Source organism: Nuphar pumila, chromosome 5, assembly GCF_984573655.1.
Source record: "Nuphar pumila chromosome 5, dmNupPumi1.hap1.1, whole genome shotgun sequence".
NCBI classification, from domain to species: domain Eukaryota; kingdom Viridiplantae; phylum Streptophyta; class Magnoliopsida; order Nymphaeales; family Nymphaeaceae; genus Nuphar; species Nuphar pumila.
The window spans coordinates 82,208,742-82,222,022 of record NC_143253.1 but is presented as its reverse complement, the minus strand read 5'-3'; positions in this window follow the sequence as shown (position 1 = coordinate 82,222,022).

Below are 13,281 nucleotides of genomic sequence, written 5' to 3'. Positions count from 1 at the left end.
CACTCTTTTTTTTTTTAGCAGATTGGAGCTCTCTTGGATTTTTCGGGAATTACATCATCCTTCATTTTGGAGATGTCCTGACTTGTCTCTCTCTCTTTTTTTTTTTGGGAAGGGTACGTCACAAACTCCTTCATCTCAGAGATGTTCCGATCCTTCTTTTCTCTCAGGGATTATCATGATGATTATTGGCTCTTTGGTAGGAAATCTCTTGATGATAGTTGGAATTAAATATCTTTTAGGGTTTGTCGGTAGGCTCATTACACTCGCCTTCATCTTGACGGTGATCTGAACTTTCCCTGGAAGGATCCGTCACAAACTTCGTCATCTTGGAGATGATCCAAATCTTCTTTGGCCCCGGGGGTCGACTCGCTTAATTCGCCTTCATCTTGACGACAATTGAGAGATCCCTTTTGCAGATATTTAATTGCAGCTTGGGTGTTTGAGGAGATATGGAGATTGAGTGGATTTTTTCTGTATCACCCAGGATATTTCGACTGCTTTATTTTTCAAAAATGATCCTTAAAACAGTGCCATTGACTGCGATCAATATCAATCACTCATGGCTTTGCAACAACATTGAATTCTCTTTGCTGGCCATATCGCAAATTTATTCTTCATCCTTTTGGTTGGCCAATAAAAAGATTTTGAACTTTGAATCTTTTTTCGTGAAAGCCTTGTCCTTTCGGAAGTAATACTGAAGGTATTTTGAGATAATAATTTTGTGCAATAAAGATTTTAGAAATCAACAAATATTCGACGACAAATTGGCAAGATTTTCTTGAAATCCTTTGTGAAAGCGTGCATTTGAAGCACAACGCAACACATCCATGACAAAAATTCTCTTCTCCTTTCCCCAAAGGAGAAGATTCAAAAATTAGAATTGGGAATTACTCCTCTCTTCCCTGAAGAGGAGGTGTTTGCAAAACGAACTTTCGAAGAGAAATTAAGCTTTCGTCAAAACTTCCTAACATTAGGCTTCTCTTATGGAAAGGGGGCCGGAATTGGTGAGGTTGGTAAATTGGTCATGAAGGAACGAGTTCATCACACTCTCCCTGAAAAGAGGGTCCTTCATGATGAAATGGCTTAGTCTGAAATTATGGAGCCATAAGGAAAGCAAGTCTTCGTCGAGTCTCTCCCTATAAAAAGGGTTTCTTGTGTGAAATTTGGAATTTTGTTTTGCAAACGGTTCACAAAGACACGAGTCCCTTCAAACTCTCTCTTAAAAGGGGCTAAGTGAACGAATTGGATAGCATGCGAAAAGAGTGAGCTCCCTCGAACTCTCCCTATAAAAAGGGTCTCTCGCAAGAGATTTTTTTTTTTTTTTTTTGAATTGGGTATTGGGTGACCAAAAGGTCGAAATTTGGAATTTTGAATTTTGAATTTTTGAAATTGGAATTTTGCTATTTAAAATTAGAAATTGGAAGTTTGGAATTTGATATTCAAAAATTGGAAATTAGAAATTGGGAATTTTGGAATTTGGAAATTGATATTTGGAAATTGGAAATTAGAAATTTTGGAATTTAGAAATTGATATTTAGAAATTGGAAATTAGAAATTTGGAATTTTGGAATTTGGAAATTGATATTTGGAAATTAGAAATTTGGAATTTTGGAATTTGGAATTTGGAAATTGGATGAGTGATCAGCACGAAGATTGAACTCAAGAGGTCGACTGACATGACCATTCAGTGGAACACTAACACGAGTGCTCGATTTTGAAAGGACACCGGTATGCATACCGGTTTAAAAATGTACCAGTTTGGATACTGGATTTTGGTTTAGTTCTGGTGATTGTCTTTCAATCTTGAATCATTAGGAATTGTGATGGGATTGATAGTTGAAATCTCAATATTGACCAGATCGTTATTAATGCGATTGAATGCAAATGAATGCAAATTGATGCATATGAATGCACAAGTGCGTGAAATGAGAGATTTGTTTATCCTGCCTGCATACAGGACATTTGTAGATAAAAACAAAATTTTAAAATGCCCCAGTGTAACTGGGAAAAAGAATTTTGATCATTATTGAAGAAAATTTGGAAGAATTACAAAGAATAGGAAATTGTTCAAGTATAGAATTTTTTCAAATGTCGAGCATTGATGGGATCTGGTAATTCTATTCCATTAGCATTGATGAGCCGATATGAATTGCGAGGTAGTGCCTCTTTGACAACATAAGGACCTTCCCAATTTGGCGACCATTTGCCACCCGGGCGATGCTTGAGATAAGTTGTTGATCTGAGCACTAGATCATTGACCCGAAATTTTCTCTCAATGACAGATTTTGCATATTGTCGGGCTATCCTCTGGCGATAGGATTGAGCATGCTCTGCTGCTTTGAGCCTTCTTTCATCGAGCAAATCAAGTTGTACCAGTTGCTGATACTGACCAAGAGGTAATTCTAGAAGTGATGCAAATTTCAGAGCAGGTTTCTGAACATGTAGAGGCAGTACTACTTCAGTTCCGTAGACAAGTTCTGATGGAGTAGCATTCGTTGGAGTTCGAATGGTGGTTCTGTATGCCCATAATGCATCATGAATCTTTTCATGCCAGTCACGGCCCGTTTCTAAAGTTCGTTCCAGGATTCGAATCAGAATCTTGTTGGTGGCCTCTGCCTGACCATTCCCTTGAGGATAATAAGGAGCGAAAAAATGATGATGAATTTTGAACTTTGAGCAGAATGTCCTCATTCTCTCATTCTTGAAATGACTGCCATTATCTGACACAATATCATGCGGTATACCGAAACGGCAAAGGATATTCTTATGGATGAAAGAAACCACGTGTCGACCTTCTACTGTGCGTAGAGTGACTGCTTCTACCCACTTAGTAAAATATTCTGTTGTGGCAAGAAAATATTTATGACCATTGGAGGCTGAAGGAGTGATGGGGCCTACAACATCGAAAGCCCGCATGGAAAATGGCCATGGCGAGATAACAGATTGCAAGTATGTCACTGGCGCATGAATGGAAGGCGCATGCATCTGACATTGAACGCACTTCTTTATAAAATGATAGCAATCTTGTTGCATAGTTTTCCAATAATATCCTGCTCGGATGATTTGTTTGATGAGAGTCTGATAGCCAACATGACCACCGCAAATGCCTTCATGTGCTTCTTGCACAACTTCTTTGGCTTCTTCTTCGTCCAAACATCTGGAATACTCAGAACTGAATCCACGACGATAAAGGACGTCGGCAAGAATAAAATATCGAGCAGACATGCGTTGAATTGCTCGCTGCTCTCTCTTTGATAATTCTGAAGGAAATTCGCCAGTTTTAATGAAATTCTTGATATCATGATACCAAGGCTTCTTCTTCTGCTCAGCCTGGTTTATCTGCTCTACTGGGATGAAAGCGGGTTGATCAAGTCTGCCAATTTCAAATGAGCGACAAGGTTCTCCACCCTTGAAAGACATGATGGATCCCAGATTGGCTAAGCTGTCTGCAACTTGATTGAAATCTCTCTTGATATGGAAAAGTTGGAATTCTTCGAATTTGTTGGCAAGAGCTGAGATAATCTTCTGGTAAGGAAGTAATTTCTAATCTTTTACTTGCCATTCGACTAGGACTTGATTGACGATGAGCAAGGAGTCGCCATAAGCATGCACTCTTTTGACATTGAAATTCTGTAGAATTTTCAGACCTTGTATCAAAGCTTCATACTCGGCCATATTGTGAGTGCACTGAAAATCCAGTTTGAGAGAAAAGGGAATCATCTCTTTCTCTGGTGTGATTAGCAGAATTCCGATTCCTATGCCTGCCATATTCTTGGAACCGTCGAAGAATAAATTCCAAATTGAGGATTGTTGAATATTGCAGATCCGCTCATCGGGGAAATCATCCTCAGCTTTAACATCCTCTGCTAGAGGAAAATCTGCTAATTGGTCTGCAATTGCTTGGCCTTTGATAGATCGCTGAGAGACATATTCCAAGTCGTATTGCATTAATAGAACTTGCCATTTGGCGATTCGTCCGCTGAGAAATGGTTGTTCAAGAACGTACTTGAGAGGATTTAATTTAGATAGAATCTTGACTTCAGACGCCAATAGATAATGTCGCAATTTCTGACACATCCATACCAGAGCTAGGCATGTTTTCTCTATCTGAGAGTATTTCTTCTCGTAATCAATAAAGGTCTTGCTCACATAGTAAATGGCATGTTCTATCAAGCTGCCTTCTTCGTATTGCGCCAAGAATCCGCCGCAAGCAACTTGATTAACTGAAATATATAGCAATAGGGGTTTCCCTAATTCTGGCGGCTTTAAAACAGGAGGATTGAGAAGATATTTCTTGATGTGTTCGAATGACTGCTGACACTCTGGTCCCCATTCGAACCTCACTCCTTTTCTGAGCAAATGATTGAAAGGCTCACATCTCATGGCCAAATTAGAAATGAATCGCCGAATTGATTGCATGCGTCCTTGAAGGCTACGCAATTCTTTGAGATTAGTCGGGGGCGGCATGCCAATTATAGCTTTGGCCTTAGCAGGATCCATTTCTATCCCCTTCTTGCTGACCAAGAAGCCTAGCAACTTGCCTGATTCGACTCCAAAGACACATTTTTGTGGATTGAGTTTTAGTTTGTAAAGAATGAGTTGCTTGAAAACTTGATTAAGAGCTTCGATGTGATCTTCCTCTTCTTTGGATTTCACCAGAATATCATCGACATATGCATCCATAGTCTTGTGCATCTGATCATGGAATATAACAGCCATAGCACGCTGATAAGTGGCTCCAGCATTCTTAAGCCCAAAAGGCATGACTGTATAACAGAAAGTGCCCCATGGCGTGGTGAAGGATGTTTTGGATTGGTCACGAGCGGCCAACTTGATTTGATTATATCCGGAGTATCCGTCCATAAAGGAAAACATAGCATGCCCGGTTGTGCTATCGACTAGGAGATCAATGTTTGGGAGCGGATAGTCATCTTTCGGAGTGGCTTTATTGAGATCACGGAAGTCGATACAGATTCGCACTTTCCCATTCTTCTTAGGAACTGCTACGATATTCGCCAACCAATCCGGGTAATCAATTGCTCGAATGAATCCTACTTTAAGCAGATCCTCAAGTCCTTCCTTGACTTGTTGCTCGATTCGAGGATCCATTTTTCTCAACTTCTGCTTGACTGGTTTCGCCTCAGGCTTCAAAACGAGGTGATGTTCCACCAATTTCGGATCTAAACCTGGCATATCCTCATAGGTCCATGCGAATATTTCTTCATGCTGCTTGAGGAAATTAGTGAGCCTTTCTTTCTCTCCTGGGCTCAAACCACTGCCAATCTTGAGAATTCTAGGATCGTCTTCTGATCCGATATTGATATCCTCAGTCGGGTCTTGAACTAAAGATGATGGCTCATCTTGTTTCTGAACCGATGCAAATTCTGGCAGTTCCTGAAGAGCTGAATCGAACTCTGTGGATTCTTCTGACTGCCTTGCAGTCTGACTACATTCTGTTCTTATTCTGATCTGATGAATTATTGCTGATTTTGAACAAGCTTTTGGATTAAAGACGAGCTTCTTGATAGATCGGGAAGACATTCTGAAAATTGGAGGATAAATTGATTTAGGGAAATTGCTCATCATGAAATAAATTGCTTTTATTGAAAATAATTGGAAAGATAAAAGAGCAAAATGATTTCAATTTTGTGAAGATTTAATATTGAGGAGTAAAGAGACAAATGGCACCAAGATAGACAAAGGAAACTGGCAACTTTATTGAAAGATAGAATTAATCAAAATGACAATGATGAAAATGAAATGGGATATCATCCCGACAAAAGAATAGAAAAGGAAAGACAAATAAATTCTTCTAATGCGTTCCCTTAATGAAAACAGTCCCTTTCTGAGATCTTCGGCCATTAAAGCCCAATCCGGTCCTTTTAGGGCAGTGTTGAGGAATCACTGGTTCAAGACGACCATCTTCATTTTTGCCTAAGCCTTGGAAAGGCTGGTAGCCGTGCTTCACTAGTAAATCAAATCCCTTTTTAGCTTTCATAAATTGGGAGAATAGAGGATGATCCTTAAGTGTGCTGTAATCAATTCGTCCCCCAATCTTGAAGAACTGTGGACCTCCCCATTGGGTCGTAGCCACCGTATGCTCGGGTTGCTCTGTCATCTGTATTATTCCTGAATTCTCTTCAAAGCTGACCTCTTCAATACCCCTAATGCTAGGGATGTCAGTAGTGAAAGAGGGCCTGGGAACCATGGGTTGTGCTAGCCTCTGCTCCGGATCCTCGCCCAAGACTGTCGTGATCATACCACCTTTTGACCACTTGATGCACTGATGCAGAGTAGACGGTACTGCGTTTGTGTTGTGGATCCATGGTCTCCCAAAAAGTAGATTATAAGTGGGTAGCACATTGACTACGTGAAAGAGAATTGAATGGACCGAGTAGTCAATGAAGATCTCCAGGAAGATTTTTCCTTTCGCTGTTTGGCCATGATTGTCGAACCCATAAATGGTGATCGGATCCGGGATGTATTCTTCTTCTTTTATGCCCAAAGCTTTGGCGGTCATTTCCGGGCATATGTTGAGACTGCTGCCTCCATCGATCAGCACATGAGGAACTGTCATCCCTCTGGTTCGAACCACAACATACAAGGCATTATTGTGAAATACATGAGGTTTAGGGAGATCCTCATCGGAGAATGTAACTGGAGCATTAGTCATGGCCTGATTGACTATGTGGGCCATGTCTTCCAAAGTTATGCTTGGTTTCACCTTGATTTTCTGCAACAGATTATTTAATACTTGCTGATGTTTAGCAGAAGCTTGGGTTAAGTCCAAAATTGAGACATTGGATAATGCTGTAATAGGCTTTAGAGTGGATGTCCCGCTTTTCTTTGGGGTGGACTTAACGAGATGCTTAGGGAGCCATGGCATACTTCTGGCTACCTCGGGAGATATCCCAGCAGGCTTGTCAGATACTTTCAATTTGCCAAAAGCTGAAATAAGGTCCATCTTCTGGGCCTTGGACCGAGCCTGCTGCAATACCAGGACTTGATGCTGAGCTTGCATGTCATTTTCAGAGCACGGCCTGATATGCTCCTATGGTCGAAACAACTGTTCGGTAATGACTACTGCAGAATGACGAGGAAATGGCTCTTTTAGAATATCTATATTTTCATCTTCCGCACCCTCTACCAGAAGATTTTTATCAATAAGGTCCTGAACAATGTTCTTTAGAACAAAGCAATTCTCAGTATTGTAACCCACTGTTCGATGAAATTTGCAGAATTGGTCTTTGAATTTTCCCATAGGAGCGAAAGGATCGACTAGCCTGGGCAATTTGACCATCTCCTTGGTCAACAGGTACTCGAGCACAGTCTCGAGTGATTGATCTAATGGAGTGAACTTCCTCTCATAGCTCCATCCTTCGTGCTTCACTTTCTCTCGGGGTTTTGGTCCCTGCTCTAGTTGAAGCGGCTTGCTAAATTGCGGGATCGGCTTCCCTTTCTGATCATTCCTGTTTGAACCTCCTGCCCCATAACAGAAGTCTCTATTATGTCCCTTGCGATGATTCCATTTATTATTACTGACAAAATTAGTGAAGTGAGTCTTCTTCTTTGACTCATTCTGGCCGTTGTTCTTGGTGAAAGTGAAACCTTCATAGAAGCCATTCTCCATACTCAATTCGAGCCATTCGGCTCGTTCTGTTAACTCTATAAAGGTTCTGGATGGTGCGGTGGAGATGAGGCCTTTTAGAGGCTAGGAGAAATTGCTTAGAATCAAGGACAAAGCATGCCCTTCTGATATGGGGTCTCTCATCTTATTGCAAGCTGACCTCCAGCGGTGGATAAAATCTCGGGCCTTTTCATTTCCTCTCTGTTTCAGGCCACAGAGGTGGCTGAGGGTCGGGAGCGCCTCAGCATTGAACAGAAAGCGCTCAATGAACATATTCACCACCTTATCAAATTCTTTCAGCTCTATGGGGTTGATGTGCTCCGAATACCATTTAGCTGCCGTTCCCTCCAGACTGCGAGGGAAGAAAAGGAAGAGTGCCCGATTGTCACGCTTGAATCGTGAACATTCAGCGAAAAACATGGCGAGATGAGCCTTAGGGTCGCCAGAATCATCAAACTTGATAAATTTTCTAGGGAGATTATCCAGATTGTCGTCCCCATCTAAACCATCATAGAAGTCTTCGCTGGTGAAGACTTTCTTGCCCTTCTCGCGGGCCTGCAGATCTTTGACCATTCTCATCATATCTTTTAATTGTGGCTGGGTAGGGTCGTCAACAGACTGATTTTTGGATTTGTAAGCCGACCCCTGACCCTGAGTCGACCTTTTGAATTCATATTTATTTTCACATTCCTTGTCAGCATCGTCAGCTAATTCTGACTCATCAGATACTTCCTCATGACGACTCTGCTTTTTGATACTTTTCACATTCTTGGTGGCATGACTCTTATCCTTCTGCTCAGTGTTGGCTTCAGCTTGCTCTGCCAGCATCCTGGTCATCATTTTCTTGAACATGACGTACATTTGGGGATCAATGCCATCATCCGCCTGCCGACCCTGACTCTGGATTGATCGAGGTGAGTCCATCTCTTCTTCTAAAGCTACTGAGTACGCGACGCCTTCAACTGATGTGGTTTTCTTTCCGGACCTTGTATGAACCATCGGGTATCACAAATGTTCTCTTGGATATTGCTGATGCTCTCTGCAGGGCAGAACTGATGGTTAGGCTTCTGAAGGAAATTTGGTTTGGAGGAAAATATTTGTTGAGAATTTTGGTAGACAATTGAAATAATATCCCATTACTAGGGATTGAGTCGTCGCTAGGATTACGACAATTGCGTTGTTATTCTTTGCAAGATAAACAACTGGAAATATGCCTTGTTACCTAGGCGAGGTCGTCAAACCAAAGTGAAATGTAAAATAAAGGAATTTTATTGAGGGGAAAAACATGATTTCATCAATAATACACTTGACAGAGGGGAGGGGGACAGACAATTTTCCACCACTCCGGATAATCAGAGGACACTCGAGGACCAGGAAAAATAGTAAGATTGACAAAGGAATCCCAGCCATGTCTGGCAGAATGGTATGCTCCGGACCATTGATCTGATGTGAGATCGAATTCTGGCAAGACCCCCGATAGTGGAGGAATCTCTACACGTTTTTGCCTCTGAGAGAACTGCCTGACGCACCGCTCTGGATGATAGTATGCGCAGAAGAACGGGCCAAGTAGTCTGAATCGCTTGTCGTATGCATAAGTGTATCTAGGAGGTGATTCCTGACGATCAAAGTAGTCCCATACGACTTCTTCCTCCTGAAGGTTGTCGATCAGGAATCGGTATCGCGCAACTGGAAGAAGCTTTTCACCATTGTATCTGAATGAACTGGCTCGGGTTGGTACATGCCGGAGGAACCAAGACTGCAAGGCATAGGTGCACCCTTCGACTAGAATTGATTCTCCGAGTGCGAAACGAGTCAACCCTTGGTATAGAAAGGCGAGTGTGGCCATGGCTATCGAGAGGCGGCTGGTCTGTCGACTTTCCCATCTCCTTAGAAGCTGAACTATTCTGATATCCATGTAATTTCGTCCATCTGGAAAGAAAGCTAATCCTACCGTGCACAGAACCATCGCGTGCTGAATTCTCTCTCGAGCTGTCCTAGACAACGAGCTGACTTCCACAAATATCCCATGTTGTCTGTAGATTTCTATCAGGTCCACATATTCATTTCCATCTTCTTCAATCAGAGGCCAAGACTTGCGTCCCGTCATGCGAGCTAAGGCATCTTTTGGGTCCAGACCCTTAACATTAATCAGAAATTGTTTCTCCAATGGATCTCCAGGCTGACCGGCTGGCTCAGGCAATCCCATAATCTCTGAAAATTCATCCATCAGTATTGTCATCTCGCCCCACGGAAACCAGAAGGTAGAAGTGCTCGGATTCCACCGCTCTGCTAGTGCATGGATCAAGTTGCCGTTGACTGTCTGCTTTCCCACTGCGGACGCCAGTTCCAATCCACACTCGTCCAGATGGTCCAGAAACATACGAGAGAAGTTCTTGAACCATGAATAGTACCACCGGGGAAAGAAGGATCCGGTGTTGAGGACTCAATGTTCGGGAAGACTTTGTCGCACCTCGTAGGAGATGTGACCCGCAGGGAAGACTGAATCAAGCTGACTGGATGCCATCGGACTGGAAGACATGGAAATTGGAATAAGACTTGGAAAATACATGAATTTTGAGGAAAATGCAGGCAGGATAAAAATAAAGCAGGAAATTCGAGATCCAGAAGACAGGAAAGATGGGAAATCACCTGGAGTTTTGAAGGAAATTAAGGGAAATTTGAAAAATCGTCCAGGGTTTGATGAAATATGAAGAAATAAATGGAAAATGAAGTATTTGGAAAATCATTCAAGGTTTAAAACATGGACAGTACATGGACATAGATTGAGGAATTTTGAGAAAATCGTCCAGTATTTTGGAAAATTGGGGAAAATATGGAAAATAAAAAGGAAATAACACATTCAATCAAATTCTGCATAAACAAGTATGCACAAACAGCATTCCGTAAAAGCTGACTCTAGATGCACAAATTTTGAAATGGTTGTGGGACCTTAATCCTAACTCTAAGGTTCAGATCATCTGTGTCCAATCATGCTATGCCTATATACTCAAGCCAAGGCTCGATGTACGTGGCATAAAATCAATTCCTCTGGTTCTAGGTTCAAGTTTTCCAACATCCTTGAGCACCTGCCGATATACGTTGGACTATGGCCCTTGGTACGTGGCAGGGGGGTTTTCACCCAAATAGGTGGCCCAGTTGTGAGGCTATGTCCCGAACTATGGTTCTGGAAGAGAGCCCAACAACGTGAAGACCGGGACAGTATAGGTGGGGGTGGTTTTTGAAAACATGAGCACATGCAATCAAATCAGAAGGCTCTAAAACCTAAAGAGATAGAATTTTGAAAAAATTGAAGAAGAAAACATTGTTTTCAATCAAACCTAGATTGAGGAGGGTTGTATTAGACCTAAGTCTATGTGAGCATGAAAATTTCCTCCTCAATATGGTCCTACCAAACCATACCTAGTCTACATGCATTCCATGTCAGCTGGGTTCAAGCCTAGGCTCCTAGGTTCACATGATAGCATAAATTAAAAGCTGACATTCCATGGAATACGATTTTGACAATTTGAACTAAGCAAAGCATTAGATTGATCAGGCGAAGACAAGTCCCATCTCGGTCGCCAAACATGTTATCATCGCAAAATTTTTAACTTTTTGTGAGTCAAACTGACCTTTGAAAAAGTTTTTGAAAATGACTCGCCTCCGTTTTAAAATGAGGGATAATTCCGAAGAATGGGACTCGCCTGTCGGTACGAGGTTCAACCGTTCCTGCCACCTTTAACAGGGGTAATTGAACCAAGGATCAATCTTATGCTCTACTCTATTCAACTTGTCTAAATCATATTCTAATTTCTAAATGCACATAGAATCAGGCATGTGCTATGAATTTTCAGAAAATGCACATTTGAAAATATGATGTTTGCTTTGAATGATTGAAATATTTAGAAAATGTAAATCTTGGAAATGATATCACATGAAAAATCGTGAATTGGGATTTGAAATGTACTTCTGAGAGAAGTAAAAATCGATTTTGAGGAATCCTTGACATTTGGTGCAAATCGATTCTGAGAAACTTGGTTTCTCTGAATTCAAACTTTGAAATTGAAATTCTAACTTAGAAAATTTGAATTTGGAACTTGGGAAATACTTGAAATATCATTGGCAAATCCATATTTTGAGAAAATCGATTTTTGAATAAGACTTAGAAAATTTTTGATTTTTCTAACTTCAAACTTTGAAATTGACTGCATAACTTGGAAAATTGAATTTATGAACTTGAGAAACACTTGAAATATTCTTTGAAATTCAATGCTTTTGGGAAAATCGATTTTGCTATAAGACTTAGGAGATTTTGAGAAAATGAACTTCTTTGAATTGAGATTGGAATTGGCAAATGCATGAAATGAATGAATATGGATTTGAGAAATTGAGAAATACTTTTTGTATTTTTGAGAAATGCAGTGCATTTTTTTAAGTTAGCCTAAGAGTGTAGGCTGAATGTGGCTAATGTGAAGATCATAAATCTAAGTATCATTTGTATTCTGACTATGGCCATAAATATGAATTCCACCAAGTTTATAAACTTCATAGAAGCTAGCGCATATGCCATTCGTGTAAACCATGGTGAATTTGTAAAAATATGCATGAATCATCATCCATCACACATTAAAAAAAATAAACTATATGCAATGCTGCCTAAGCTAAGCAGGAAATGTAAATTCTTATTCCAAAGTTTAATTACAAATTACATCACTATTGAAATTTAAATACATGAAAAATAAAGTCTTCAATGTACCTGCAAAACTAGAAAACTTTGTTAGTGATGATATGTTGGCTTTTCTAGATTTATCCAGCAATATCAGGAAATTGCTGGATTTTGCTAGATATAAGTCTTTTTGCCATGATTCCCTTAAATCAAAATGATAAAGTATGAAATAAAATTGAATAAATATGAAAGAGAAGATATGAAATTTCGAAATTGGGGTCAAAATGACCAAAATACCCCTAATAACAAGACTATGGCCTTGAAATTAGAGTTTTTAGAAAGATATTTTGATAAAATGCAAGTTTTGAAATTTGAATGCAAATAAATTAGGCTAAAATATGATATGACATACTTAAACACATGAAAATTAAGGTTAGGGATTTCGAAATTTAGGTCAAATGACTAAATTGCCCCTGATAGCAAGACTATGGCCTTGAAATCAGGGTTTTTAGAAATAGATTTTTGGTAAAAACTTAGGTTTTATGCACTAAATAAAATCAAATGAGCACAAAATTAAACCTAAAGCATCCTAATATGATTATGAACACGATTAAATCCTAAAAATATATGCTCATGCACGAAAATCCAATAATATCACAAAAACTGTGATTTTAGCAGTGTTTTTGGATCTTTCAGGAACCCGGTTTTGCAATTTTATTAATTCAGAGATCAAATGGATTCCAAAATCCATAAAAATTGGTACCTGCACTTTTTATAACCCTAATGTAGAATTGGAATTATAAAAATAATTTTTTGACATTGAATTAATCCGAAAATTGCATTAAACCCTAAACATATGCTATTTTTGACCTAATTCACCAACCAGTTTCAATCCAAGACCTGAACCAGGGGTCAAATCTCCATGGAAATTTATGAAATTTGACAGAGACTAACTAATAAAAAAAACAGATATTTCCTAATTTACAGA